This window comes from Tympanuchus pallidicinctus, unplaced genomic scaffold (assembly GCF_026119805.1).
Source record: "Tympanuchus pallidicinctus isolate F22 unplaced genomic scaffold, pur_lepc_1.0 scaffold7, whole genome shotgun sequence".
In the NCBI taxonomy this organism is placed as follows: Eukaryota; Metazoa; Chordata; class Aves; order Galliformes; family Phasianidae; genus Tympanuchus; species Tympanuchus pallidicinctus.
Window position 1 is genome coordinate 14,124,570 of NW_026294791.1, and position 27,644 is coordinate 14,152,213.

The 27,644-nt window shown below is 39.6% G+C and overlaps 2 long non-coding RNA genes across 2 annotated transcripts in view; one reads left to right on the forward strand and one right to left on the reverse strand.

Annotated features, from left to right (window-relative positions):
• The window catches only part of LOC128072247 (uncharacterized), a 255,859-nt gene that overhangs the window by 30,605 nt on the left and 197,610 nt on the right, over window positions 1-27,644 (reverse strand). The window contains exons 5-7 of the long non-coding RNA XR_008202182.1: window positions 5,168-5,738; window positions 4,247-4,453; window positions 1,652-1,789 (exon numbers count right to left, since the gene is read on the reverse strand). This is a non-coding gene — a long non-coding RNA (uncharacterized LOC128072247). The remainder of the gene's footprint in view (window positions 1-1,651; window positions 1,790-4,246; window positions 4,454-5,167; window positions 5,739-27,644) is intronic.
• LOC128072248 (uncharacterized) lies at window positions 6,124-13,230 on the forward strand. Its single transcript, XR_008202183.1, has 2 exons — window positions 6,124-6,491; window positions 6,594-13,230. It is a non-coding gene; the product is annotated as an uncharacterized LOC128072248 (long non-coding RNA).

Here is a 27,644-nt window from a genome sequence, read left to right on the forward strand (position 1 = left end):
ACCAAAGGAGAACAAATTCTGCTTCTAGTTACAGTGATGTAATGCCAGGAAAGCTGACAAAATAGTACTAACTCATGTAAGGAAAGAATTTGCTCCCAGCTCCTGGAACGCATGCAAGGCTGTGCTGAACAGATACAGCTATCTCACTATATTGAGGAAGAGCAAGAAAAAGACTTCTAATGATTAAAAAGAAACCCAAACACATACCTTATTTTTATAAGTAAATGTGTTACCTGAAGAATAGTTGCAAACACACTCTCATTTGCATAGGATTTGGTATACATCTGTGCTCTTCAACAGATTATTCCAAACCCTGAGTATTTCTTATAATTAATGTCAATACGCTTGGCTTATTTGTTACAAAAGAAAAGTGTTTCTAATTAGCTTTTTCTGATGTGCAAAACGTCAGTATTTTTTTCCTATGGTTTTCCAAATCAGGTTCTTTTTAAATTCCTGCACAGAAAGACAGTGTGAGGCTTGTGTACCACTTCAGTCTTATTCTGAAGACAGTTTGAATTGCATGTGATAACTAGGCCTTAGGCTGGCCCTCAACTGGGGTGAGGTTCACCTAGGAATGCTAGGAGTTCAAATAACGTAAACTGGACTTGTGGAAAGTCAAGCATTTCAATTTCCTGTTAAATTCAATCATTAGTCTGCATATTTCCATTCATTATAGTGACACATACAATTTCCTTTTGATCTGAAGCAACCCTACTTGCCTTCACAGAACTTTTGAAGAGCTTTTGGAAGAACAAAACCTTCACAACAATGACATTCAGAGGATTATCACAACAGGCCAGGGACACAAGTTAAATCTCAAGCAGTAAGCGAGAGTGCAACTGTGGTGAGCTGCCCAGATGCAGCAATAAAGAGGGTCAAAGTGAGCCCTTTTTTTTTCTTTTTTTTTTTTTTCTTTCTTTTTTTTTTTTTTTTCCAACCAGTTAATCCTACAGAAAGGGCAGATGAATTAAGAAGTCTTTGCCAAGCCAAAGTACTGGTCCTATCAGCTGCAAGTAGCAGGAGATTGGAAAGTTGAACATACACACTCCCATGTCTTACCATTTACATCTCTTATTTTTCCTGGGAGAAGCTCAGAACTATTTATACATTTAAGTAAAACCACCATGCAAGAATGACCAGATGCCAACTGGAAGCAGTGAGAATATTTTCCCCTTACTTTGGGTCTTGGACTAAGCTCTAAATGAGATCAGTGCTAGACCTGATTATTGGAGGCATACAGGAAGGGAAATTTTGCTTCTCCATTAAATTGGACAAGCAAAGTGCTTTACAGAGTGAAATAAGATGTGAGAGTCCATGACATGTTCAGGTCGTTTTTCTTTTCCATACTCGTCTCATTTAACAGAAAGAAGTTAATTTCCCATATCATATGGCCTTTCATTCTGAGCAATAAACATAGTATCTTCTTTAGAAACATGAAGCCCCCCACTTTATAGCCTTGGCGCTGTTGGTTGATCAGTGAATTCAAACAAGAACAGCAGATTCCTAAAACTTTGGCCAAAATTTCATCTTAAGCAATTTTTGGCTTCTTCAGTGAGCCAATACTATTGTGGAAACCTGGAAGCAGCAGTCAGGTCTTTGATGATTTATTTAGTAGGAGTCATCTAGTAGCTAATTGTCTGCAATTTTTTACCGCATTCATGTGTAGTGCTGACTCTTCTGGGTTTTCTTCTCAAGCTTCTTTGAGATGCATGTTACATTTCCAGACAGCAGTTCAACTTTATCACAAATATTTTTCTGAACTTGCCAAACCACATCGAAGATCTTCAGACTCAAAAGTAAAAGATAAAATCATCCTCACAGGGCACCTCACCTTTTTCCACCCAGGCACATGGAAAAAACCCGGCTTTAGGCTCCAGTATTTTACATTTCTATTGAATAAGAGCCCAGTCATTTTAATTTGCTGTTAGAATTTTCACCTTTCCGTTCTCTTCTTGAATTTTTCACTGTGAATCTACACAGAAAGAGAGAAGTGCTGACCCATGTAAAAGAACAATGCTCCTTATCTGTCCATACTGTAGAACACCACCACTTAGCCACTTAGTGCTGGCCCCAGTGAAGTGTGTGCCCGTCAATGACCACAGATGCACCATAGGAAGGATGAGTGACAGCTAGGTGGCTGTTGGGGAGTGTTGGCCATGAGCACAGAAGATTTTTGCACTTCATTGGCAAAAAATCTTAGCACAGGTCATAGGCAACCAAAACGCTCAGCACATTTTATGACTGTAACCTAGATCTTCATGGCTAAGTCCAAAGATGAATCTGATTCATTATATATTATGTTTCCACCATGGTTTAAGGACGGCATTGATGTCTATTAAATCATAGAAATAATATAATTTCCACTCAGATTTCTGCTTAATCTCACATGATTTTTCATGAGATAGAAAGTTCTTCCAGTACATTTTCCGCAATTGCTTATTCCTGTGCAGGATGCAGCAACTGTCACACGTCCATTTTGGGGTGGCTTCCTGCCACAACTGGTTCCAATCTCCTATTTATATATTTATGAAGAAGTCCCCTGGGAGATGGAATACACCCTATTTGGATATAATTATCATCATAATTTACTAAGACTAATGCCAGCGGGAAGATATTCGTTTTAAAAAAGATAAGTCCTATTTTCTTAATATAGCCATTGCTTAAATGTAAATTACAGTACCCAGCCAGGGGATATGCTGTGTAATTTTATAACACTGTGTCTAGATGAGTGTTGGCATTCTACCTACATTCTTACCACACCCAGGAATTCTGGTATTACACAATTACACACATCCTGTTGACTAATTACATAATAATTAGTATTTTTAATATTCAAATATGCACTCAACTTGGTTATGCAAGACTTTGTGTCACTGCAAATTAAAACCAAAACATAACAAACGTGTAGTAAAAAGCACTGTTTAGATAGCTTACTGCGAATGGACTTATCTTTCAGCAGACAACACAAAATAATTACTACCTCATACATTCTAAACACTTTCAGCAGGCCCTCCCTTCTGCACTCTTACTTTGGGTAATACACCTGCTTTATAAATCTGTTAAAGTAATTTTGCATTCAAAACAGAATTTCTGTTGTCTGCCTACTTCTGAGTTATGATCACCTATAGAACCAGAGATAATTTTCTAGCTGAAAAAGTACTACGAGGTGCCTGGCAAAAGCAGACTGTTTTTTACAATGGCAATTCTGGAAGGAATCTGGAAAATTCAATTTAGGCCAGCAGCTACCTGAAAATTATCAGAAATACTATTGTTTCAAAAAAGCGCTACTGACTGATGAGCCTGAGCCATTAGGCTGTGGAACCGATGTTCAACAAGCCTGGGTGGAATGCCTTGGTCTGGGCTCATGGTCGCAAAGTCTGGATCACCATTTGGAATTTGAGACTTTAGATCACAGATGTATTTTTGCAATAATTTCTTAAAAGATGTACCCAAAACATTGTGCAATGCAAATTCTAAACTTGGAATATCGAAATTCATAGAACAGAGCACAGAGTAGAGGCCCAGCCCTAGGTCTCACCCAGGTTTGTACATGGTCTGTACATGATGCTTCCATAGCCTCTGGTCTGCCCTTGTTAGTTTCTGCAGAGTCCCCAGTTTGCACACAGACCGTTATGGCAGAAAGAGTAGGTAACATGGACTGTTTCCCTCTTCAACTATACATAGGCAAAATAGTAAAAAGCAACAAACACTTTGTGAACAACTTTTTTTCCTCTCTTAGTGAATTTGAATTTTAGCTTTCCAGTTACTGTGCCTGCAAGTGATATTTCAAGGCACTGAGGATAAATCAATGCCCGGGGGCTCCTTTTTAGACTGTTTATCTTTTCATGGGGCAAGAGGTTATAGAGTAAGACCAACTTCTTTACTGAAGAACAATTTCTTGCTGCCATTACAGGTTAAAAATTGGCATTTCAGTCTAAACTCTTGCCCTTGACAGGTAGTTACTTTTTATCCAACCAGCAACTGTCAGAAAACAAAGAGGATCTGTTTGGAAGGAGTAGGATGTGGGACTGCTGTGAGGAGCGATACTGCTCAGCTCGAGGTGCATGTAAAGTATCTTCACAACTGTCTTTTCCTGAGAGCTTCAGAAGCCCCACTTCTCCACCCCATAGAACAGGAATAAGGCCACTGCGCTTCTCTACATCTGGAGAGCATTTAAAAAGAGGTCAGTTTTTGAAGTTACAACTGGGGTTATTGTTACTTCTAGAGGCTCATGTTGCTTTCTTACCTGGTGTTCTTCGTCTAGGACTCTGTCAGACAAGAAGCTTTTGAGGGGCAAGGTGTCTGTAGCCATATACCTCTATCACCACTGATAAGCATGTGGCAACCTCATTTCACACTGAGAACCACTTCAGAACAACTGCTTGAGATGCTGTTATTAAATCATGAAGTCTCAATTGCCATCATTTGTCAAATTCCTCTTTTCTCTTCTTTTCTAAAAAAAAAAAAAAAAGAACAACCAAAAAAACACAAAACAAAACACAAAGCCACAATGAACTTCCATTCTTTGCTATTTTCCCCCACCAGAAATGTCGTGACTCATTTGCATATATAATGAACAGTATTTGATTACTGATAATAATTCAGAACAAAAAATTGCACCTGGCCTGAAACACAAGGCCAACTTGCTTCCTGATGTGATTTTAAATGGCTGAGATATTAAAACACTGAAAAACGGGGTTTATAATGGAAATACTGACAGACAATTAACTATAGAGATGCTGCTCTAATAAATGGAATAGCCCGTCGTAATCTCTAGTTCATAAATATGCAAATACAAGGCAGAGGATTTGCTCCAAAGGATGTCTCTATAATTTTAACTGACCTTTACTGATACTAAATGAGCCTGTTGCTTCTGTTTTTAAGCACTAAATAGAAAGTACAGGGAATCCAGTCTCTTACATCCAGCACCATTCATCTCCCATCAGCACCAATAGCAAAATCCTCAGTGCCTTCAACAGTAAAAAAATCTGGTCCCAGAACACACAGAAAGCAGGATATCTGGCATTTAACTGAACTCTTGACTGTACTTGATTTTAATTCTGTTCTCATCTGTGTTAATTATTATTATATTAATTCTTCTGTTTGGGAAATTAAGCACACGTTCGCCCCATGTGTCAAAGAGCTTGACCTGCCAAAATGCACTCACCCGCTCAGTGATAAACAGGCCATCAACACAATGAAATAAATGTTGAATTTTATCCAGTTTCCTGTTCTGGACCAAATGGAAGCAAATCCACTGACTTAATATTTAATAACCTAAATGTAATTTCTTTTTTGTGCCTCACATTGCAGAGTAAAGAATTGGATGGCTAGCAGTTTTGCAGATTCCCAACCCCTAATTATTTTAAGCTATTCATCCTGGTATCTGTCCATTGATGCTCAGCCAAATTGCCAGCAGGGGAGAGATCTGTCCAATCCAGGAGCTAAATGAGTCACTGAGAGTCAATCTGTTTTTTTCCCTCGCTGCTGGGATTTCCTTGGGTCCTGGCCTCTCTCTGCTCCAATCACACACACAGCTCCAGGCGTGGGTCCTCTTTGGCTTCAGCTGCCTCCTGTCTCTCTGTCTGCTCTGCTCATCACAGCTGTTGATGGGTTCTCGCCGGCTGGCCACCGAAGACCAATACTTCCATCACAATGCTTGTACAGCTCTTGCTCTGGAGGAAAATGAAGACATCTTGGCCTTGTTGAATTTGCTGCTGAAGTAATACATCAGGTATCTAGATGGAAAGCAAACCACATGAATAAATTGTGTCATCTGGGCTAGATACTAATTTATTTGCCTTAAGTTCTGGGAACAATATTTGCACTTTTCCAGAGAACTCAGTTAAGTTTCACAGAAACTGAATACTAATATGATTTTTGCAGCATGGAAAACAAATATGAAGAGAAAAAAAAAAAAAATTGACTCATCAGAAATATTAGCTACTCAGTATTAAAATATTTGACAATGCTGCAAATACAATTTATAAACAGAAACATTTAGAGTTGAACTATTCACTGAAAAGCAAATTCCTCGCTTGCTCCCTTTTAGGGTCAGGATTCAATTACAAAAAATATGCAGCAGACTTAAGGACTGCATGTAAGATTAAGATAACTGGTATTTCATGGTAAATGATTAAATTAGCTGACACAGTTTTATCCTGAACCTTGCCATTAAAACTGACATTTTTGTGCCAAGCAGACTGTAGGCTGCTGGTAATCTAAACTGCCTTTCTTCTTCTAAAGACTCTAAATAGCTAAAGTACTCTTGTTCTTTACCCTATTTGCAAATGTGTGGAAAATATATCTTCATCATAACAAGATGAACTAAGCACGGGAGCAGAGGACTTAATTTTTCCTCATCTATCATACAAATACCTTAAGAAAACAGCAAGGAAGCTTCAAATGCCCAGATTCAGCTCTGCATCATGCACTTTAATCAAGTCGTTCATGTGACTCTATAGAGATGAGAACATGCTGTCCTCCTCACGGTGAGTAAAAATAGAGAAATGACAGAAGCATTTTAGTAAAAGTTTAATTATTCCTAGTATACAATTCTAAACCACTCTATGTTTTATTCCTCTTCTTTTCAGGCTTGCTTGTTTACGCAAAGAGAGTTATGAGAATAATTTTGGTAGAAAACAGTTTATGACTGGTTGGATGAAGCACTGCCAGAGCTGGTGTTTGCAGCCACTTTCCCTCAGCTGAGCTAGCTGGGAAGGAGCAACTCATTCCATTGTGAAGATATGCAGCCTCCAAAGCAAAGCACAGGCAAGGCCTGACTGCTCAGAGATGTGAAGGAATTGAATCTTCTGAGCATTGCACTGAGTGTCTTCCAGAGGTGGGTGGGAAGCAAAGCCACCAAAGAGGCACTGCAGGAAAGAGGAGAGGAGGCGGGATAAGCAGACAGCACACCCCCACAAGAAGCTAAGGGTGAGCATAAGGAATGAGCTGTGGCTGAAGAAAATTTCACAGGCAACAGGGTAAAATTATTCTGGTTGTTTGACTTGATCGGGGTCAGAAAAGTTGAACTTTGCCCCTTTTATTTATTTATTTGTTGCAAAAAAGTAGTATGTCTCTCTGTATTTATCTCACTGCATTTTCTCCTCATAAATAGAATAACCTAGAATATCTTGATTTTTTAGCTAACCAGAAATTTCAAAAGAAATAGCTAAAAATGCAAAACCACAGATATTGGTCCAGAACAGTGGAGCAGCACATCTAGCCTTCCACACAGAAGAGGCTTATATGTTTTTGGAAATCATGCAATATCAAAGGCTATCATTATTATAAAATAATCTATCTGAACAGGGCACTTAATTTACCACTCATAGGCTTAAACAGTGGAAGTTCCATGAAGAAGTCATGTATGCATTACATTTACCTCTTTATGTGCATTGGCACAAAGATAAAAACACTGATTATACAAGTTGGATTATACAATCTGTATTTTAGCATTTAGTAACCAAGGTCTTTGCTGAAACAGGTACTAAAAGTGTGGCAGACACCAAAGAAATGTTTTTCATTCCAGCAGAGAATTTGATCCTACAGTCTTCACACAGACTTATCAGAAGCGTGTGCATAACAGGAACGTTATGGCAATGTTTCTAGATTCCTTGCTAGCCACAGCTGGGCAAGACTTTGGACTCCTTTTCACATCTTGGATCTTCTGGCAGTTTTAATAAAGAAGATGAAACACAGCTTTTTGCACAGCACCTTCCTCAGGAGATAGAAATTGCAGTTATATAACACTCACACAGTCACACCACTATCATCAAAAGGTGACTTTCAGTGAAAAGAGATGGCTGTGAAGACAGCTTCTTTGAGAACTCGTGGAAATGCTGAACAATGAAACACAATTTGATTATCAAAAAATCAAACCAGTATGAAAATTTCGCCAACTGTGTTATTCAGTTCAAACTTCTTAGCTCTCCTATATCATTTCTTGGTTCTTACATGTTGTGAAAGAGACATAACTACTTTTACTTTAAAATTTGAAAACCCTTCACATCAGAGGTTATATGAATCATCTAGTCTTTTCTATTCCAAAATGTTTCACTGATCATTCATTGTTAACTGAGTAAAACGAAGACAGCTATGATAGATGAAAATTTATCTCAAAGTATTAGAAAGGATATGAAAATATCTTGTTCATAAGTACTAACATTTAGATAACATAAGAGAGTCCAACCCCAGTTTTTTCACTGTCACATTCCATATGGCTCTTAATAACTCATTATTACCTTTTTTGCTGCTCCTAGGCACTGGTGGTTTCAACCTGGTCTGCCATTGAGCAGAAATGCATTCCAACAGGAGAACAGTGAAAGGACTGGATGTTGACAGACAGGAAGCCTGCTGATATTAGAGATTAGGACCCAACTCATGTCCAGATTTTTTTTAGCAATATATGTGCTCTAAAAGTTCTACTAAAATTTATTTTCTCCTCTTGATGAGAACACTCAGATTACAGAAGAAGAAACCTGTTGCCCTTTCTAGATCTGAGAGTAAGGACTCCTGAGTAACAGAGTAACTTGTGCTTTGCGCACAAGGATTTGTGTACAGAACTTGGAGGTACCATAACAAAATAGAAATTTTCAAGCAGCTTGCCACAGAAATGAGACAGAGCCTGGAGAGGAACCTTGCTGACATAGAAAAGATAAGAATCTAGGCTACCTTATTTCATGAGTGAAAATCCCGGATACATGTTACTCCTTGTTATGTGTCCTTTCATACAGAAAGAACAGAAGGACTGGATTGAAGTTAGTAGGACTGCTTGATATGTACTGCACAACTGAATATATTTCAAATTTTCATGATATTTTACTCGTTTGCCTCTTAAAATGTTTCTTTTGTTTTGGTTGTTTCATTGCTGCCCTCTTCACCTCAGGTTCTCCAGGGTGGCAGGTCAGCCTGTGGATGAGGGAAGTAGACAGAGACAGAAGTTGTGTAAAGCTGGTCGTGGACTTAATAAGGGCTTGATTCCGTACCAACGAAATCAACAGGAGTTTGGCTCATGTTTGCAATGGGAGGTGGATCAACGCTTTATGCCAGCTGTTCCCTGTTGGGTAGGGATAATCCCTTTGAAACAAAATATTTAACTTGTTCTCACTCTGTTGATGTAAGAAGGCTTCTCGTGATAATGCTTTCATGAGAATTAAAAGGTGTGTCCCATTTTTAATGTCAAATACCTCATTCCTCTAGTATACATTTGCCAATTCACCAAAAACAAACAAACAAACAAACGAAAAAAAAACAACAAAAACCCACCAACCCAAGAAATGAGAAGTCTGCTATTAGCCACATGGGTTTATAAAAAGTGCTACAGCAATCTGAGGTGCAGGGTGTATCCTCTATTTGTTCTGCTTGCCATGATAATACTTGCAATTTCCTCAGCTGGAAGATGCAGCAAGGAGCCAGGTTAGTTCAAACATCTGCAACTGAGGTGGGACCCACGGGCAGATATAAAGCAGCCAAGGCCACTGTAGACAAATAAGATGACAGAAAAATAAACTACTAACTGTCATGAAGGGAGTCATGAAGAACAAAATGTGGGAACACTATCAGACAGAGAAACAGGAGCTGAGGGAGGATAGTAACTATGATAAAGTCAGATGTGTGTCCCACAGTCTGGATCCAAGTATAGCATTTAGTCTCATTTACAACTGTATTTTCTTTCTGTTTTACTGAGGAAACGAGCCTCTGATGCTGCCCAGGTTGTGCTATAGATCAGCAGCACACTGTGGCTATTTCTAGCTTCTGCATATATTGGCGAAGTTCACAGGCAGTGTGGAAGTGGAGCATATTTATCCCAGCCTTGGTTTGGTTCACTCCTCACCCCTCTGGCTGAGATCCATTTGGCTGGCAGACTTGGAACATAATGTCTGCTAAGTTTTACAAAGCAATTATTTAATTTGAAAAGTCTCTTTGATTGCATTCTAATAAGATTTCCACAAAATACGGAGTTCTCCACCTACTCTGGGGAACTTTTGTTTGCTCCAGAAACTACGACACTTTTCAAAAAGCAATTTTTGAAAGACTTTGGGAGAAGAAGCTTCCAGAGACAGAGTTGTTTGGTCTGTCATCTGGGAACTGAGATTTCCACAGACTTACATCCTCCAGAAGCAGAAAATGTATGGAATTGTTTGAACTTAAGAAATTATGACACCTGTACAGAATGAAAGGAGGAATTGAGAGAGACAACAGCAAAGCCAGGAGCTGCATCTTGCACTCTGTTCCAAAGAACATTCTCCTTCAGATTCCTATGGCTCTCCCAGCCCTAATATTAAACATTTGACCTTTTTGTCAAACACTATTTTAAATTATTAGGCTGGCTGATTAGTTACTAAATATACCATATGTAGTAAATAGGGAATTGTGTAGTCCGGTGCTACAGTCTCAGACCTTTCAGGTATTGCTCCCTTGGCATTTAGAGTCTAAACACTGAGTCCCTTTATATTACCTTAAGCCACTTGGTAAGCAAGGAGTTCATGGCATTTTCACACAGGGATGTTCTACTTCCCTTACAGCACCCCCCCCATCCCTAACTGATAGCTCTAGTGAAAGTGCTGTAAACACTGAGAAACCAGCTCATGCCAAACAACACAACTTAGACTACTGACTATAAATAAGTGCATTTATCTTTAAACTTCTGTAAACTGGTCCTTTTCAATTGTCTCTGCCATGATCCTCTCTCCCACATGAGCTCTTCCACTCATCTTCCTTCCTCCCCAGCACAAATCAGCACGCCCTGCACTGGAAGCAGACTGATGTATTTGCTTTTTCACCTCTACTTCCATACCTCAGTTTGGGAAATCCTGCTGTAAAACTAACCTCCCTCATATATCCCACTTAAAATATTTAAAAACACATGGCTACAAACAGTATGACAGACACCATGAACTACCAGGAAATATTTATAGTAATATCAGAAAGTAAAAAAAATTAAAAAAAATAAAAAAAAAATAAAAGAAAATCAAACTTTTTCCTGGATCTTAGAATGGTTTTAATAGAAATAGAAAAAAAAATAGTGCAGAAATAGTCCTGTTTAGAGGAAAAGCTACCTGAAGAAGGAAAAAAAAAAAAAGAAGACCTTATTAATAAACACAGTGGAACATACTTAGAAGAGCACCCCATGTAATCCATGTAACTTATTTTATAGTATAAAACTGAGGTGGGACATAGCAGAGAAACTGTTGATTTGGATAACTGATTTCTTGCTTCCAACAAATAACAGAACTGCTTCATTCTTCAGCAGATTGGAACTACTTCTGATCTCTGAAATATGAGACTGGTACAGCTCCAGACATTTCAGGAGGATCACCTGCTTTACACCACAGTGACAGTTGAAGCTGGCCTATTAGAGTACCTGATTTTATTAAATCTAAGTCCTTGCATAGAATTACTCTTTTTTTTTTTTAATTATTTTTATTATGAGATGATACTTTTTGCCCCAAGCAAAGCCTGAGGACTCACCCATTTATACGAGCAGAGGATGGACAGACTGGAGCACAGGACTGGGCCTCAGATATGCAGAGCTGGAATTGTATTTTCTTTGATTATGCATTAGTGTGATGGAGGCAGCCTATGCACAAACCAGATAACACTACTCTTTCTTCCTGCAGGAAGTTTAATTTCTTGCTAATTAAAATGGGTGTGTTTGAGTATGACAAGAATTAGGAAAAAAAAAACCACTTAGAAGTCCAGCACATCTAAAATCACACAACTAAATTGTTAATGAGCGATGAATCTTAGCTAGGAGAACCACCATTCTCCTATAGCTACTGTATGCTTTTGTTCTTAACAATAATAATAAAATATTACCGAGGCTGGAAATAATCCACTGCAGCTAAAGAATGGCTGTTTAACAAACCACTATTTACTAAATAAACTACTGACACCTTGCTGTGATCCACTATCTGCCAAGCTGAGTTCCTCCTGTCTCCCTTTCTCCCAGATGCCATCCGTGTTCCTTACTTTACCTCTTGGCACGCATCAGGGCAGTGACAAGAGACAAGGCAAAGCTTAGGGCAGTTCATAATCATGGCTTACAACAACAACAACCTGCAATAGTAGAAACGCAGCAGCTCAAAGTTTGCTCCCTAGGCATCATACATAAATTGCCAATCCCTGACAGTCACAGAGCAAGAAGGTTTGGTGCAGGATCTGCAATCCTATCTGCTAAGTGTTTTGGTACAGAAGTGCTGAAAGACCTGGACATTCACTCCTTGATTACAGGACATCTTAATGTTGGTACAATCAGTTTCTGGCCTTGTTCATCTCCTGTATAAATAGGTGCAGAAATGGACATGAAGAAGGAAAAGCAATTAACAAGAAAAGACAAAATAAAACAGTTATGCCATGCCTTAGATCTATTACAATTCTTTTTACTGCTGTCACTCCAATCCTTTTGTCTTAGTTTAGCTTTTAAGCTACTGACACAAAGAAGATCCAAAAAAAGGTGAGATTTTTTGGACCACAGTAGATTCACTTACACCATTTAAGAGCTGGGCTCAAGAAGTCCAGTCACTGTTTATGCCTCTACTGGCCTTGGTCCATTGGTTTTACTGATTACTAAATCTTTGTTGTTGAAGACAAAGAACTCTACATGACTGCAGTGCTACCTTGACCCTTGGAAGCTCTTCCAGGACTACAAGAGTACAGAGCAAAACAAGAAAGTAAAAGCTACCTTGATGTTAGCGCTAAATACAGAGAGCTATCTTTGTTGAAGGCCACTGTAATGCTTTGGACTACACATACAAAAAAGCCAGAGATACACAAAACAGTTTCAAACACATGATGAAATTTGCCATCTTACCCACTTTGGTTCTGAATCAGTAACTTTGTTAAACTGTGTGGTTTACCAGAGAATTTCCAGAGAATCATCTGACCTGCATAACTGCCACTAGCTGTACCCATAAAGAGCCATTTCTAAAACTGTATTAAATTGATGAGCTTTTCCCAGATAGGTGGAAGTTGGATAATGGAGCTTAATCACAAAGTTCCTAGCAGGAAGTCTGCAGCACAGCTGCAAAGAGTATGCCAAGGGTCCTGGCACCTAACTGCAGCAGGCCAGATCACCAAAACTCCCCCAGCTGAAAGTCATCTAATTAGTGAGATGTCAATCACAAAGTAGGACGTAAAGTTAATTTCAAGACTTAGTGGACACCAGCCAATTATCTGTAGAAAATCATGTGATTCATTCTCAGAATTGGAATTAAAAAAATGCTGGATTTCACTAAATCAGTCATCTTATCTGAAGGACTGTTTTTCTCAGTGTACCCAAAGGCATCTGCTGACTCCCACAGGTAGCCTCAGTGCAAGATCTCTTTCTCTTGAGAGTGAGGGAACCATTCCACATTTATAATTGTCTTTTAGCAGAAATCAAAATTTAGATTATTTCTCTAGAAGGCTGCTTCTCAGTTACACCATTTTCAACTTTTGTTCTCATGTTGCTTGTTTTTCAAGCTGAATTTATCATTTGCGATCTATCTTATAGCCTTCCATAGTCAATAAAATTTGTGAATGTGTTTGTATTCTTCAATATTTCCCACGGAGTTTAAATGGTTGGTATGGAACAAACACACAACGCTAACTGATATAAACCCTCATGGCCTTTTGCCAAAACATATGTTGTTGCTGTCGTCCTGTTTTGGTTAACTATTTCTTCCATTACATCTAGCAGAAAGAACAAGACAGGCTACATTTGCTGAGAAGCAATTTTATCATACATCAGTCCAATGCAGTGGCTCTGCTTCCTCAGCTAGGACTGTCAGGATTGTCACCTCAACCAGCCTTGTCCCATCTGCCCACCTGTGCAAGAGTTATCATAGTCACTCCACTGCAGCCAGGATGTCTTGAGAAAACAGTCCTGCTGAACAAGTCTAATCTCCTTGGTCACAGATTTCTAATGATAATTAAAACGCGTCCATTAAAAAAAAAAAAAAAGAACATACAAAATGCACAAAATGGACACTTAGGAAGTGTAAGGTGTTATAAATATAGACGCTGGTATTAACACAATGTGTTATATTCTGAAAAGAGAAGCATAGCAAACACACTTTTGAAAGAAAACAAAACTTCTCATTTATCCACTGATGTTTCTAAGATATTTGTGCTCAGTCCAGCTCCTGTCAGCTTATCACAAGCTGCATATTTTCATTGCAATCTCCTGCACAGCATCACTCCAGCTCATCTGGTATTTGTTATGTGAAAACAAGATGGATTTCACTAATTTGCTTTGCTCCTATTCTGCAACAATCCCAGTATGTAGAACTCCCTTTCTTTCTGTTACATTGATAGGACAGTGGTGGTAAGTCAATTTCAACATCTCAGTCACGCACCATCTCCTCTGTGTCAGTCCCTATGTTGTTCACTGGGATGCTTTATGTCTTGTCCACCAAATATCACAGCACTGAAAGGAGAAAGGTCAGATGGCCTTATTAGTAGTGCTCTATTTTGAAAAATCTCCCAGTCATGAATATGGGGCCTCTAGGACTTCCTGGTGATTATGAATGGCTGAAATGGCTGAGGCAGGTGAACTAACCTGATTCTGGAGTAATTAATTTATCTTCATTATTACAGCTCAGGTACATGCAGGTGCACATTGTAATTTCAGTATGGTTTTCTCATCACCAAGGGCAGAAAAGAGCACAAAATCTAAACAATGCAATTATTTGCTTTTTAAATGGAAAACAAAGACTTTTCAAGACCAGATAACATATCTGGTTTTTAGCAAATCTTCATATGAACAAAAAATATATATCAACGATACTCTCCAAATAAATGGCTGGGCATTTAAGCTAAATCTTGTTTGGCACAGTGCAGGTGGGAACTCCAGATGGACGAAAGCCTGGGGGGAAAGGCATGTCTGCCTACAGAGTGATTGCTAATAGTGAACTGAGATTTTATATTTTCTCCCTCCACTCTGCATCTTTATCACTGAATTCTACCCTCTCCTTTCCACATAGGGGTCACATAATTTCACCTGTATTTCAATGGTTGATTAAACCAACTAAGAAATTAACTATTTGTCCTCCCGATCTCCTAGGGTAGGTCTCATTGCTAGGCCTCTGCAGTAAATCAGCTCTGCAAAATGTTCTTGTTCCACAGCTGTCAGGACTAAAATTGTTGAACTATATATGTATTCTTCCAATTATAAGTCAGATTATACATTCTGATTACTGAAAGCAGGAATTTTACAAAAGCAGAAAATTTCTATCACTACATGGTTACATGACTTCACACAGACCCACATACATACACACATTCTTTACCATAAGATTACTAATTCCGTATTTTAACACTGTGCACCAGACTGAAGTCCAGACATTGAGTCTACTTTCTGTTTGCTGTTACGTGTTACTTATACAGCAAAATGGTCAACAGGAGAGGAGAAACACTTTAAAGTGTTCTGACAATCTCTGTCAAGAAGATCCCATAGGCACAGACAAATGTTTCTTTTTTTCCTCCCAGGTCTTGCAGCTTAAAGTACCGAAGGGTTCATTGCTGTTCCCCTTCCTATTCAAAACCCATATGAAACCACTAGAGGATATTGTGAAATGGCATAGGCTACAATGTCTTCAATATCCTGATGACACCAAGCTCTGTGTCTCCTTTTCATTGAAGCCATATGTTACAGCTTCCTTGTGTCTAGCAGAGATAAGACATGGATGAAAGCCAGTTGGCTAGAGCTTTCTATAGATAAGATGAAGGTAATGTATGGGCCTGGCAAGGAAAATGGTTTTAAGTTGACAAAAATCTGCTTTCAAAGTTGAGGGAGATTCCCATTGTCAAAATACACAGGGGATTTACTGCCTCCTATCTTCTCTTGGATTCCCAGCTACAGAAGTGGCCCAAATCCCTTTGTCTCTTGCTTAACTTTACTCACTGGGTCCAGCTGACCAGTTTGTGTATTCAGAAAGTTGTCAGGCATACAAGGTCAACAAAGGCCCTGCTTCGTCTGTGTCATTACTTCCATATGTTTCCTGGCCTATTCATAAAGATGTTCAGTGACAAAGGCGCTACCCCTTCCCGACCTACTGCACTACACCATGGAATTCCAAAGGAATACCGAGTATTTCCTAATGATTAACAGACATCTTTCTTACTGCAACTGAAGCCTATTGGTACTCACTTTTCCCCAGGAATTTAAGAAGGGATTGTTTTCTTTTTCTTCATATAGCTGAAGACCTCTTGCTTAGGTTAGACAACCACAGATCATTCAATCTTACCTCACAGATCATTTTTTTAGATCCCCGATTATTCCTTTTGCTTTCTTCTCCAGCTGGACTATATTTCTTGAAATGCAAGCTCCAAAACTAGGTAATATTAAATCAAGTTACTTTTTAAGCTTCTGTTAGAAATAGGTAGGCAACAGCACTGTCTCTGCTTTAGACCCCTCCAGCATTTTTACTGGGTGGAGAATCTTTGCTTGCTATTTCTTCTGCAGTACAATAGCATATAGTCTAGCTGCACTCAGACCCAGCCCCCTCCTAGCAAAATTACTCTCATAAAGCACAGAGACAAACATTTCCACTAAACCCAGTAAATTCTATGTGCATTTTCCAAATTCACAACATTTTGGGTAATATCAAGTTCCTCAAAGATGTGCATGTTTTTTTCCTGCAACTCAGAGCTCTCCTCTTAAGTATTTAGCCTCTCTCCCATTACATCAGCTCTCTTTGACCTTAGTTAGTCCCACTGTTAAGTGGAACTTCTCTGCTATAAAGTATTCTGCCCTGATCCTCTCTTGTGTTCAAAGCTGCTGATTCTTCCAAAAGCTTGAGTCTTTATTGCTACTTTTAAAACCTTTCCTTAGTCCTTGCAGATTTTTTCACTCTTTTGTTTTGTTTTCCAGAATTGGAGAAGCAGAGGGAATTAATTTTCTCAGCTCATTTGAATAGGTGATCATCAAAGTTAATAACCCACCACTGTTCCTTGACTGGCTGGTGTGGGACCTGGTCCTGCCAGTTCTATGATGCAGCCATTTTCTGAGCGCAGCTATAGATTAGATATAGACACACCTACCCAGCAGCCACCACATTGGGCTGGTGAGAGAAATGGGTCCATCCCTGTCAGATGCAGATTTCATCATTTGCATATGTCTCATGTCTTTTATTTCCACAGTGCTATGCTATCACTATAGGATCATTCTGGAAGCACAGAAGGAGCCTTCTCAGAAGCTTTAACTAATACAGGATATGGCTGCTTACTTTATTACAGGGCAGAGAAGAATAAATTAAAAAGGACAAATTGCATGTGTTCTTCACACTTTGCATGAGCTGCCAAAAGCATGCTGGCCTGAGTACATTGATGCCTGGCTGTCTTCAAGAAAAGTGAATTAGGGATATATTGACTAATTTGAGAAAAGTAACTCTGTAAGCAAAGCACTGCACCTCTCGATACAACTCACCCCTGTGTCCTATAAAAATAGGGAACTTGGAGAACCAGAAACTCTGTGGCAAATAAATAAATGAAAGAATAAATGAAACTAATCTTATACAAGAATACGGAATATGACCAAACAAGAGCAATGCTGGTCACTTCTTAATTACTCTATCTGCCAAAGAGACAGGCAATATTTATGCAAATTATACAGTCTCCATGTAGCACAAAGAAGTTACTGTTCTTTCTCCCTCCCCCTAAATGAAATTTATGATCCTGCAATTTATTAAATCCTTCTCTCACATGTGGAAATAAAAAAAAAAAACAAAAAACCAACACACGCCAGAGGAGCACAAGAGGCACCCAGCTGAGGCAACCAGTGTGCCAAGGCTTCATGCACATACTGTGTTTAAAAAGGGGAAACAGATACTTCAGAAAAAAAATCCTGATATTGTTGGTGTTCAGGTTAGGCTGCCCAGAGAGAGAACTAACATGTTCTTGAATCACTGGTGGGGATTTTCACCATTCATGGAGCTATTACCCCTCTCTGCAGTTTGAACAGCCAAGATCTCATGGCCTTCTGATTAGATCTAAGAGGAATGCTGTGGGACTGTTGTGTTTCATACCTTGGGATTACAAACTGCGCAGTGACCATCTCAGTACTGAACATTTAAATGCCTTTAGAATAAACAATAGCTTGGAAGAACTGCAGGCTTTATTATCTTCACCCTGGATTCTTTTTCAGTGTTTTAGGAAAAGCAGCATGTAAATTTGCAGACCTTGAGGTTTTCTACAGAAACCTGTGGTTAAAAAAGAAATGACAACAGACTCACACTGAAGGGAGAAGGGCAGTATGGCTAACTGCAAAGAACAGCTGGGGTATAAGCAATGTTACAGTCATTTTTCTACTTCCTTTATGATGAACGAAAGACCTTATTTTGCTGGATACTGAATGCCGTAAAGTCCCATTAGACGTCTCAGGAAAGAACCTTAACATTTTTTTCAGGATCCATATCTGTACATATAACATGGCCTTTGAAGATGAAAGGATTTTTTTCTTTGCCTCCATTTGTTGCTTTCTAGTTGACATGTTCCTATATGGACACTCAATCCCATATATCAGTTGTCTAATCAGAGACATAATAACATCCTCAATGATAAAACTATGGAACATCTATGAAAGTCAGAAGTGTGAGGAACAGATCTCAGATGATGCAGATGCGGTCATTGCTGTATGATCAAGATAAGCAACATTGCAAGTTCATTTTTTGTATGCTAAATAAAATAAAAATGTCAATATTTACACATAACCTTCAAGGCTCTTACATTTGCAGCTCTTTAGTATTCAGTGCAGACCACATTTTCTTTAGTCCGTTACCAACAGCTTGGAAATTTAGTTAGAGGACGCAACCCAAATGTTCCTCCAAATGTTGTTTCCAAATGGTCATCTTGAAATATGCTGTTTAAAAGGATGAAACCTTTATGTGAAGATATAAGAGCCCATGCACAGAGCAATAAAAACTGCAGGGAAATCATCTGAAGATTAAAACCACTAATGATAAAGATATTACTGTTAGGCATAGTTTAATTTGTTGGTAACTAAATCACCAGGGGCTTTTACAGGCTGCTTGGAACCTAACTATTGTGTAATGCACATTCAACCTCTAAGTGTACAGTGACACAAACAAATAAAAGCGATCATAACAGTTGAAATGTAGTTAGAGACACAATTGAGAACATCTGTATTGTAAGCAGAAATAAATTAGAAATACAGAGGTGTTTTGTAGCTGAGAATCTGAGGGATAAAAAAATAACCTACAGCACCTGGATTAAGCGGTTATAAATAATGTATAAAGGAAAAATCTCATTACCCCCTGTGTAAACTCCCCCCCAGTGAAATATATTTTATGAATGTTGCATCACAGTAATAAATGCAGCATTTGTTTTCCCCATAAACTTTCCATTTCATGACTATAAGATAGTTTGGATTTGAAAATAATGGCCAGCGAATGTACTGTTTGCAGGATTAGTTTCCCTCAACAAGCAGCTTTGAACTGACCTTCAGTTTTTTAGGCTAAAGAGCAGAGACTTACACAGGCTTAGCAGAACTCATCTTTGCGCCGACAAAGCTGTTGCAGATCTGCACTCGACTTGCAACAGAACAATACTGTATAAACAAATCCAATAGCACCACTAGAGAGCATTTAGACTCTGAGCCTTGAACGTTGTAATTGCCTGATATCATGGAAGATTTTATGAGATTATGCTAGATAAAGGCTGTATATGAATGTGGAAAGTTTTCCCTTGTAAAAAGCTAGGTCTTACAGCACAATGCTTTGCACTGCAGGATACTCAGCTTCTACTAACGTTAAAAAGAGCAAATCCTGTAGAGAAACTAGAATGCTTCAAGTTTCCAGTTCCTCTTTACAAATGTTCACAGTTCTGTGTAAAGACACCAGGATAGATTCCTCTCTTATGTTAGTTTTACATTAAGATAGCTTTGCTGAAGCACTCAACAGATTAGTTCTAGATTTAAGCAGTGTATTACTGTCAAACTGCACCACTGGCTTTCCTACTGAAGATACCTTGATTTCCCACACATGAAAAGGGGTCAGCTGCCTGATGATCCAGGGCAGCAATCACTGATCCCTTTGGGAGATGCACTGAATCATCCGTACACCTGATACACAATCACCAAGCCACAGCGTGGTGAAATGGGGGTAAGGATGGTATGGAGAGCTACAAAGGAAGTCAGTATCTAGAGTCAGATTGAAACCTAACAGATTGTAAATTAAAAGGATAAGAACTTCCCACCGGCTGAGAGAGATAAAATGTCACAAACATAAAAACATTATGGAGTTAGATTTGAGGCTGGAGTGCTTTCCCTTTTATGATTAATGATTGGGCTCAATCGGGATGGGAAACGCAAAGTAAAGTTCCTCTTGAACTAGCTTAAAAATGCCACAGCTAAAGAAAAAAATACAGTAACATCAATTTGAAAAAAATAACAAAACAAAAAACCATCTACTAAAATGTAAAGGTCAGGAAGGATTTGGGTGTTTTTTAATGCTGTCTTGAAGAAATTTCATAAAGGTTAAGATGTCATGTAGTTTCAGAGTTATGGGCACTGGAGGGGGGTCCTTGAGTGCCAGCTATTCCTCGGGCCACTCAGTGACTGTGAGCTGCAGTGACAGTGGACAGTGGGAGGCTGGAAGATCAGAAGCTATCCCTGCCACTGGGGAAAACTGTGCCTTGCTCCCAAAAGAACGAAGAGCTGTGTGGATATTTCAGCATCTGAGATTCAGGCAGTGTGTGTAACACACCAAAACATGCCCTAGTAACACTACAGTGGTCTAATTTTAATTACCCAGTGTGCACATACGCAGCGTTCAGCCTCCTCAACCCAGTGTGCTGTGCCCAGGAGGAGCAGAGGGTGTCACTCAGAGCTGATCCAGCTCCTGGTGGCAGCCCCCTGCGCTGCATGATGGCTCAGAGCAACACACTGACCCCTTGTGCTTCCTCCACCCCCGAGCACACGGCTGAGCAGAGCAGAGAGGAGTCTCAGTGCTTCTTTTATAGGTCTTACAGATGAGACCAGGGAAACCAGCACAACTGAAGAAGGCTCTGAAGAATGATCCCATTCACTTGTGCTCTGCCCTCTGTGAGATCCATGATCCCACTAGCAATGACCAGGTCCTTGGTCCTCCTTTAATCAAAACCCATGTTCATTACCAATAAGTTATACTTCTCCAAGTGGGGATTTAATTAATAAAATGATAATAAGTTGTTCAGCCCATATCCTCCCTTCTGGTCTCATTCTTCTCCTTTGCCACCCCTACCTGCTGCATGCGTCCAGAGTGAGGCACCACACGCCCTGTTCCCAGCCCTCTCTGGCTGCTCTCACTGCTTGCCAGGAGGGGAACAGGTGAAAAACTCAGGTCTGTTTCCATGAGGATCCATTGGGCTCTGAGATCCTGCTTAAAAACTTCCTGCTGCAGAGGAAGCAATACACCAAGGAAGGACAAGACAAGACATAGCCTCAGAAACCTGGATTGCCAGTTCTGGGGTGGGAAGAAGAGATGAGCAGCTCAATGTTGATTACCAGTTGCAGGATGAAAAGCCCACTGTTGGTTTCCCAGCTCTTCTGTTGGGCAGCAGGGTACTGCTTGACCACATCTCTGAGCACTTGTCTTCGTAATACTGAAGTGTGTCATGCAAAATTACAGCTCTGTAAAAATAGTTACTAAAATAATAAATAATAATGCCACCAAAACTTCCCATAGGGCTGCATTTGTTTCCTTGGTTTATGTAACAGCTTGGTTCCTCAAAATCATCATCCAAAAGTTGCTATTTTTTCTGCTAGTGTACTACATGCAATTATTTCTCTGAAAAGCTGAAATGCTCTGTGTTAAGTAGTAAAATAAAGCATTAACATATCAAGTTTTAGCAACAGCAGTGAAAATAATTATTCTTTATAGAAAATAAATGCATCTTTATCATTCTTGGAGAAAACTGAAAAATTGTGTAACTGAAATCATTACTCAGTGAACAAAGCCTTTTTTTTTTTTTTGAGATGTTCACTGTGTGCACCTGGGTGGTAAAAGACAGAAAACCATGGCTTGTGCCCACACACAAAGGGGCTCACAGTATCACCCCATCATCCTTAGTCTCCAAGCACTCACTGTGCATCCTCCCAGCCTCTGGGCCACCAGCTCACACAAACTGTAGTTTTATTTATCGTTTTCATCAATAAAGAACTGTATTTGAACACATTTGTCTTCCATTCTTCCTTTCTCTCCTCCTGTTACTGACACATATATATACATGTGCATTATGTGTGCACACATATCCAAAACCTTCACCCCTACTTTGTTCATGAGTTTAGTGTAAAAACGATGCTGAAAAACATTACTGGGGCATATTTTTTTTATCTGAAACTGGCTAGAATTTTCTGTAGCAGCTGCACTCTAGATTTTAATTAAATAATACCAGTTGCGCCTTATTTAACTAAGCCAGCACATCTTCCTTATGTTCGGGTATATTAATTTCATTCTTTTTTCTAATGAATAGGTTTTTATTTTGATATGCAACTCTCTGTATCACAGGGAACGTTCGTGTCAGTGTAACATAATATATGCATAAGCAGGGGTATTGTTATTGCCAGCATAAATGCTGGCTACATTTTCAGCAGGCTCAATACAAGCCGACAAACTTGTTCTTGGAAAATGAATATGGTGTTTGTCAGACCATGCCTTTGGATCCTTGATTTGCTGTTGCACTGCAGGCAACAACCTGAAGGCCACCTTTCTGTGTTCCCCTCAGATCATCATGAAGAGTAATCAGCCTCCAGAGTCCCCACCTCCGTTGCTGATGTTATTCAATCAGAGATTTTGGGGAAATTGATGATGTACAATGTATGAGTATAGCTGTGGATGCACATACACAGAGAAACCCTCCCAAGAAGCTCAACACCTGCAAAATATCCTACAAAAGAGCAAAAATAAACGTGTGTTGTTGCACATTTGTGTGAATGTCACTACTGCTATGCCTTTGGAGGTAGCAGAAGACTCCTTGCCATAAATATTATATACACTCCCTGCAGGAACAACCAGAGCTGGCTATGCAGAGCTGCAGGGTGGGATCAGGCCCTGGTTGCGTTTTGTGCAGCTGATGGAGAACAGGGGCTATTTCACACCACTGGGTACCTGCAGCAGCAGCCTCAGCTAAGTCTGTAACTTTAAGACATAAAATGTATACATTTGCATCTATAGGTATGAATTCTGCAATTTCTGAAAGAGCTGTGAAGATTTTCTCAGCCATTGCACAATTTGTCTCCATGATATTATGCTTCTAGTATCATGTACAGCACATCCTATCTGTCATCAAAGTCAATCTCAACTGCTGCTTGACATGGCCTTAATCAAGATGGATACAAAACCCAGTAATAAAGGTATTGCTGCCCCCAAAAGCAAAGTTGACACAATTGGCTGGTATGTTTATTTAAATGGCTCATATCTATCCTGTTAGCACATTCCAAATTAAAGTCCACATTGTTTATTATGAAGTGAAATTTGGGCTCCTGCTCTCCTTTGTTTATGAATGTCTGTGTTTCTGACAGCTGACAAAGGGCACACTGAAGATCTACAGTACCCACAGCTGCTCGTGTGTTGCGCTGGGACTTTCCCCACATGACTTTGTTTTACTTGCCCCAGCCAGAGAAATGTACTCATCGAGCAGCCCCAGAGGGAGCTGAAAAGTGCTTGTCTTACCCTGATATTGCTTTTTCTTTCAGTGTCAAAAATTTGTAGTGTCCAACCCTAAGCAACAAAGGTCCTGAGAGGTGGTGATGTCCTTCCCCTGGTCAATACGCAGGAACAGGTACAGTACTGGCTTCAGCGTGCTTCAGTTCAACAGCAATTTCTATACCCACTAACTCTGACACTAGGTCAGGTAGTATCACGGCTTTAAATGTGACTAAAATTGTCAATACCATATATCCCATGTTTATTTATACCAAAGTAATCCTACTGACTTGTTACTGCTGCAATTTTAAAAACAGACAACCTAGAGACTCCTACTTTTGCAAGTCCAAATCTTATTTCCTTTGACAGGATGCTCTCTTGAATACCAACTGGAACAAAGCAAGGACAGATGGAGCAGTTCCTAACTGAACACCCAGAATCTTTGGCTCCAGATCAAAACTTCATAGCTTTTGTCCCCTTTTGGTCGGTAAGCTTCACAGCTTTACACTAGTGGGGCAACATGACGATCTATGTTGTTCAACAACTTCATATTTTTCCTTTATCATTAGAAACTTAGTGTTCAAAATCCCCGTACGGTGGGCATGGTAGCACCATATTCTCTCAAGTGCATACATGCGAAGAGGGAAAGCTACAAATTTGCAATGCTTATGCATCACATCACATCACCTAGTTTGCAGAAAGTCTTACTAAGACTATCAGTAATACGATGCAGAAACACGTAAGTGTGCTACCTACAGGTGAGAACCACACAGGAAGAGTTCTAATGTAATTCTTGACTATTCCTAAGCACTCATGGTCAAAACATGCCAGGGCATGTGTCATCTGCTTTAGTAACTTTCAGCTTTTGGTAAATAAGGTTCTTTTCCTTTATTCTGCAGAATGCTCATTTATGGATCCAATAAATGGTGACATCAGAAAAAGATATTTGTTATTTGGTTAGACATAAGGCCTGATGAAAGGTAAAAGAAACCAAAACATAAGACCCACTAAAAAGCTACTAAGGAGAACAAAAGAAATATGTCAAGAGAAAATATGACAAACACACTTTATACATGTTTAATTTCTGTTGTTTGGGTTGGAAAACAGCTGCAGGTGTCCTCTAATTATATCACCATTTTCACAAATATCAACTGTCATATTTAATTTGTTACGTTTACCATTCAGCCTGCTCAAACACCACACTTCTTTCATTACACATTTAGTGCCAGAGTTTCTAACATTCAAGCTAACTTTCAAGCTAGTCAATTAATGCATTATTTACAAGTGAAATGTTATTAAAAACAGATTCTTAATTTACTAATGATTTAGTAGACCCCAGGCAATATTCCAATCTGTTTTTATTGAAATTGGAAGAACACTTAGAACAAAGGGGAAAGTAAAGTCAAGGATATTTTGGCCTATTCATCTGTGCTGTATTTTGTGTGGTATTATGTCTACCCCTACATCTTCCCTCCCTTTTTATATTGTATTTTTAATACATAACCTAACCAGTTGCAGCATGATTGAGGGGAAAGGTCTATGAAAAATGAAAAACAGCACAAACACTATTGTGAGTTTTGTTTTTAAAAACCACCAGGCAGTCTGGAATGACTCAATACACATGTTCACCATACAATACAGCATATTTTGATTTACAGCGTTGTTCTAGCAGCACAGCAGGTTAAGAAGGTTAGAAGTCAAGGGAAATTAAATGTTATTAGCATTCCACCATTGTTGTGCTATACAAAAGTGAGTATGTAACTTTTCAAATCCATTTTTAAACTCAAATTTGTTTCAGAGTCATTCAGTTTGTCAGAAACTTTTATGAGCACGTGTGTGATCCTTTGTTCTCCACATTTTTTGTTCTTTATCCTCTCCCATCTGTGCCTGTTCAGGATGGTCATTAATGACTAATCACACTCCCAGCTTCTCTGTTTGCCAAACTGCAGCCAGCTACAATAGCACCATTGCCATTAAAATGTTGACATTCGCCATTTAGGGCCACTTAATACAGGAAATATCTACGATTCAGTGGCAATACTAATCAGTTGCAAACACTAACCATCAGCATTTGAATGGTGACCATGATAGCTTCAAGGTAATTATTTCTTTGTGTTTGTTTTCATGTGGGAATAAATGAAATCAAAGCAAAAATCCACAACCAGGTGTGTCACTTACTCCCATAAGGGTGGTTTACCAACTACAGATACGCCCAAACCAAGCAGCTTCAGGCTGGCTTTACGGGCACCACAGGGGATGCGTGCTCCTGGGCTCTGGCACTCGTATGGATGCGATCCCCAAGCTCAGATCCAAGCAAGGTCACGTTCACTGGGGCACCTACACGCGGGAGCATGTAACGCCTAATTTAGGCTTAGGTTTCTGCTTTGCTGCTTTGGTAGCTCCGGGGACCTTAACGAGGTTAATTATGAGGTGAATGGGTGTTTCAGAGGGCAGATAGAGCCCCAAGGTCTGTTTTTTTCTACCCACATGAAGCCAGTGTCAAAGAAACTTTGGATCTGTGGGCAAAATATTACCACGCCTAGGTAAATAAGAGTTCACCCAACTAGGTCTGCACCGCTGCAGCCTGAATAAAAGGAAAGCAGGGGCAAACCTGAAGCCTTCTCTGAGCCTCAGAAGGTCATTTGTAAAACATAGATGAGTACTTCTTTGACTTGCAAGGGTGGCACAGAGATAAATTAGGTACATATCTGGGATGATCTCCTTTATGATGGCAAAAGGAATCACACAGACCAGTCACGTGGATCGGCACCTTTTCCTTTTAATGCCCAGTGTATTTAGAAGAGCTCTCATATTGTCACATCCTTGGGTGTACAGTCAGAAACACCAGGCTGACCACGAAACACCACTTACTGACAATGCCATGAGAGCTGCACCCTCTCTGATCACCAGGGCACACTAGAGGCCTGCAGGTAACTGGGCACCCAGTACAGTACTCATTTCGTTGCACAGGGGCTAGTTCAGAGCAGGGAGAAGAGTCTCCTGCCACTACCAATCTAGTTTCATTTGTGTGGAGAATATGCGGCTCTGGATTTCCAAGTCCCTGCTCTCATTCTTGCTGATGAGCTGTTGTGCTGGATCATTGCAAAAGAAGTCATCAGAAAGTTTCAGACTTCGCAAACTAAAGCTCTGTTTATTCAACTTTCTAATCATTCCTCTGTACTATCTGTGTTTCACATACCGTGAAACTGCACTACACTGTGCAATTGAATTAGTTGTACAGTGACTCAAAGGCATTAAACAATGACTTTGATATTTTAAGTACTGTCTAGGAGGGATTTTTAATTCTTTCCTCATAATGAAACAAGCAACACAAGAAAAATACCCACAGTTATACAACTCTGAAACATTGATTTTCTTTTCCATTCTGGGTAGACCTCTTTGACACAACAAAACAAAAAATATCCTTAAAGCACTCAGCTTGCTTAGTAGCAGAATAAAAATAAAACAAGCACTGACACACAATTTTAATGCCACCCAACAACACAAGAATTAAGACCCTGTTTTTATTTTCACTTTCTAACTTCGTGATACGTACTACAAAGGCAAATTGTATGGGAATTTTCCAGATACTGCCAAGCCTATAGGCATAGATGTCCAAGTTCCTTTAGCTGCAGCTGTATCTGCAGCTAGTACCTATTGCCCCAGATACTGGGCTGGATAGTAAAGCAGAAGTATTGGAATTGTTTGGGGTAAGCCAATTTGTTGTTGTGACTGGAACAGGTGAGAGAGTGCCCACACAAGTTTCTCAGCTGGCAGCTAGAGGAAGATGCTAGCCTTCATCAGGGGAGCAGTGACTGGCTGCTGGAAGGGAGCAAGCCTGCTGCTGGCACTGCTGCAGCTGCAGGAGGGTACAGACTGCCTGACCCCCTTTAGCTCCTATGGAAAGCAGGGGAAGAATAAAAGAGAAGAATAAAAAAGCTCTGCTGTGCTCACTTGGTCAGCAGGACCCCCCAAGGATGGGGTGGAAGCAAACAGCTACTGTGTGGAGCATGGGGCTGA